The 4,457-nt window shown below is 36.8% G+C and overlaps 1 non-coding gene across 1 annotated transcript; it reads right to left on the bottom strand.

Moving 5' to 3' along the window:
- Positions 1-2,436: 2,436 nt before the first annotated feature.
- Positions 2,437-2,642, bottom strand: LOC130025579 (small nucleolar RNA U3). The gene has a single exon (XR_008792716.1). It is a non-coding gene; the product is annotated as a small nucleolar RNA U3 (small nucleolar RNA).
- Positions 2,643-4,457: the final 1,815 nt, after the last annotated feature.

Consider the following 4,457-nt stretch of genomic DNA (forward strand, 5'->3'; position numbering starts at 1 on the left):
GACTGCTCAAAACAGGTTCTTATGAAATCCTGAGAAGAGGCTTGAACGGAAGTTAATAGTTTGGGACTCTTGACAGAAATCTACATAAAAATATTCCTTGCCAGATCAGGCATTATTCTTATTCCATTCTTCATCAGAGAAGCAAACAACTCTCCAGGGTCTGCTAGCATCTGGAGTCAGGAAGTCACCATATACAGTTTCCTTAACTACTGACCTGTGGTTAATAAATGAAGTGAAATTTTAATTCTAATAACTCTGGTATAACTATTTCTAAGAATATATTTTATTATGGACTAGCAATGTAACGCTTTGTTTGAATTGTGCACTTAATTTCCAAATAGTATTCAAACTAGTAGTAAATGGAGAATACAGCATTAAAAAAAGCATTAGATAATAAAGATTGGTGATGGTAGAATTATATTTTTTAAGTCTAGGTATTTACAAAAGCATTCTAGTACACCTTTTTATTTTTATTTATTTATTTTTTGTTTTTTGGGTCACACCTGGCAATGCACAGGGGTTACTCCTGACTCGTGCCCTCAGGAATTACTCCTGGTGGTGCTCAAGGGACCATATGGGATGCTGGGAATCGAACCCGGGTTGGCCACGTGCAAGGCAAACGCCCTACCCGCTGTGCTATCACTCCAGCCCCATAGTAAACCTTTTTAAAAAGAATGATATAAAGCAGAACATGTAAGTTTTGGACATAAAATTCTACTCTTACTGAGTTTGTAGTTTTAATTCTCTAAGCCCTGAGTTCTTCAGTTTACAAAGCAAACACACATTCACTAAGTAATTCTGAAACACAAATGGTTTAATCCATTATCTTATGCTCAGTTTTACTTTCCTTTCTTCTTTCTTGAAGAAAAATGTCTCACCAAGATCTTCCAGGCTAGACATTTATTTGCTAGTCTTCTCCTACATAAAAGTTTCCCAAGTCGACAGATCAGCATTAGGACCCAGTCAGTGCCCAGAAATACATTACCTTCTGCCACACGCAAAGCATCAGAAGAGTAGCTTTACCCATGAAAATCATAGCATTGGAGGAGGGAAATAAAACCTATAATTAATCAAACAGAAATTCCCAGAGCAAACATGCATCAATTAGGGGAAATGTTACCATCAGGTACTGGGTTTGGAATTTCACAAGGGACTCATAAGGTGAATAAACTAAGCTCTGGCATTGATTATGGAAAGCAGAGGCCGCATGATGTTAGGGCTGCTGTGATCAGTTCAGCCAGACACACACTTTTTAGTGCCTAGATTCCTGGATTACCTTTGTGCTGACTGACAGCCAAAAAAAGTAAAATGGGACCACTTACTGAAAAACTTTCCCTGATGTTTTTGTCTTCTGTCAACAGACACACCAATGGTGATATACTTTCCCTGTTTTTCAGCATTGCACATTCTTTAAATTGGAGAAAGTAAAAACAAAAATCTCTTCATTGTCCCTTCTCTGTACCAGGAAAGACAAACATGTTCTCTCAGACCTTTTAATATGTTGACTAAGACCACGTACAATATTATTTCTCCTTACAGCACCAGAATTTGAAAATTCAAAAGAATATTCACACCATTTTCTTAAGGAACGAGGAGCATCAAAAATGGTTGTATGGTTAAATAGGGAAAAAAGAGAGAGGTGAGGGAAATGAACTAAAAGCAAAACTCAAAGGTTCATTGCTGAATATCTCAAAATATCTGGTCATTCTCTTTTTACAGTACTAGCTCAGTATAGCATGGCTTTTTAGTTTTGGTTCAGATTCTCCCATGAGAAGTCACCAAATTTCACCTAATTATTGCCACACCCCATTTTTTATAGATTTTAGGGAAAAATTCTTTATGACCTTTTAAAAGTTCACATAATGGTTTCACCTCAATTTTCTACACACAAGCAAACACACACATACACACTCACACACACACACACACACACACACACACAAAACACGTGCTGATGATGGGGGTCAGTGGCAGAACGTATGCTTTGCATGCAGTTTGATTCTTGGGACTGTCAAAATAAATATTTGGCATAAAATCTGCTATCATTATGTGACTAAAATACTCTACCTTATGTCATATTCATTGTTGCTAAATTTTAGGCGTATAGCTAGGAATTGTGTCCCAAGATATAGGTTATACCTCAGAAGATATATTTCAGAAGATATTTATTTCCCATTTTGATACTAATGGGTTATGTGACCTACAGATCATATTTTTATTAGAATATTGAGATGTGACAAATACATCAAAATCCACTTTTCAAAGCAAAGTGTTTAAATAAAGTGGGGAAAAAAAGATAATATTTTTCTCCCTCAATTTCTCCAGTATGAGCCATAAAATCATATCAACGTATCCTATTTCTCCATCACTTTCATACTACTTTCATGACTGTGCCATATCTAACTACATCCATATTTTTTCTTTATATTTAAACAAACCACTCAGACTGAATCCTCTCCCTCTCACTCTTTTAAGGGAAGAAAAGAATGAGCATGGTAAAAGGCAGTTGCAAAAGCAACACCTAGAACCTGCTTTACACACAAGAGAAGATGCTTTGGAAGCTCCTTGTGGTTTCCGGTGCTCTACATGATCAGAGATACTCCCCTAAACAAGCTATAGAAATGATCCCTGAAAATATTCATATTATTCTTATTTACTAATTTTTACTTAGCTTGAGTTTTTTTCACTTAATTAAATTTTCTTTAAAAGAAGGATTATATTACTGGCACGTCACTTTATAAACCCCAAAATTATGGGGGAAAAAAAACTTCAATGAAAACAAAACAGTTTCTTTACATTTTAGCTAAGTATTTTGTGTGCCATAGATCCTATTCTTTGTTAAGAGTGAAAATAGCAACTGCCATAGGGGTATGAAAGACACAATAATAACCAAAAGTTTTCTTCTGAGAAAATAGAGAAATCAAAATAATAACATATTCTCTTTAGTGATTCAGTTTACTTAAAAAAATGCTCTTGAAATTGAAAAATTTTTCTCATAGCTCTACAAGCTGGAGTCCTAAATTTAAAGCACTAGATTAGATGATCCTTAATTCTCTCTTACACCTTCATGTTCTTTCTAATTCTGTTCCCTTTGCATTCATGGGTTATTCACACAAAGTCTATTCATTGTCTATATCTTCATGTTTCATTTCTGTTCTCATTTCTGGATAAATGGCCACATCTTCAATTTCCTTCTGTTCTAATGTCTCCTTGAATGCTGAGAGTCTAAGTAAGGTCACTTCTTCTTTCTCGGTCTAATAGCATCTTTGTTTCATCTTTCCAGGGTTTGTGCTTTCCCTCTGTGCCCACTTCACTCCATTTCCACCAGGAGGAGGCCAGACCCCTGGGGCTCAGTGGTGAGATGAGCTCCTGACACACCTGGTCACACTGCTAAAGCCTGTATTTTTCATATCTCACATTTGTCTGCCTGTGTCACTCACACCTGTGGTCAGTGCAAACTCGAAAACACACCTGCTTCAGAGCCAAACCTGCAGAGAAGGAATGTCAAGCATGACTAATGCTCCAGCAGGCTTGAGAACACAGCTTGCAGACCTTGTAGAAAGTGGTTTAGATCCTTTCCCACAGACAGCCTGAACTCAGTCTCCCAAGGAAACATGGAAAATGGTGCCATATCCTAGTAGCAGAAATGAGAACACAAGAGTAGCATTTGAATTTCAGTCTTATCTAGAGTGAGATCAATGCTGTTCATCATCTTTTGAAGTCCCTCTTTGGTCACTGTTATTCTCACATTTTCTAGTTTTGAAAAACAACAGAGAGAGCAACTTTACTTCCAAAAGTATATCAAGCAGATATACAGAAGCGCTCTCCCACTGCACACAATGTATATAATATACTGTTGCATGCAGTGCTGACATCTCAGAAAGCAAGGCATTTCTAGTATCCATTCTCCTTTTCAAAAGAAGGAATCATAAAAACCTGAGTGTGACCTGTAAAAAATATGGAAAGCAAGATGTTTTTAAAAATAAACACTGTTATTAGTGTGCTGTATTCTGGTGAAAATGCCTTTGTTGAACTATGAAGTTCAATTTCATAAATGAACTGTGAAGTCATTTATCTTCATGTGTTCCCACTAAGCTGGGAATCTAGAAATAGAGCAGCCCTAGGTAGGTAGCAGCATTCTGGCTGCCAGATGAAACAAATTTGGGGAGGAGTGAAAAAGAAATTGTCCTTAATTTAGTCCACAAGAATTCCCAAAATGTATAATCAAGCAACTGAGAACTTAGTGAAAGGTAATTAAGGACACAAGAAAATAAATCATCATGCGTAAGAATCAGCAAAAACAAAGATACCAGATGTAGACCCTGTACCAGACACTGAACATGTTCTGTCTGATGCATTTGAACTCACCTGTTTCACATTCTGGTCACTATTGTAACAACCAGCTCTGTGTGGGCTCTAACCAGCTTCTTACAGGTGCAGTCTGAAAGTGTCCTACG

This window comes from Sorex fumeus, unplaced genomic scaffold (genome assembly GCF_029834395.1).
Source record: "Sorex fumeus unplaced genomic scaffold, SorFum_2.1 ptg000030l, whole genome shotgun sequence".
In the NCBI taxonomy this organism is placed as follows: Eukaryota; Metazoa; Chordata; class Mammalia; order Eulipotyphla; family Soricidae; genus Sorex; species Sorex fumeus.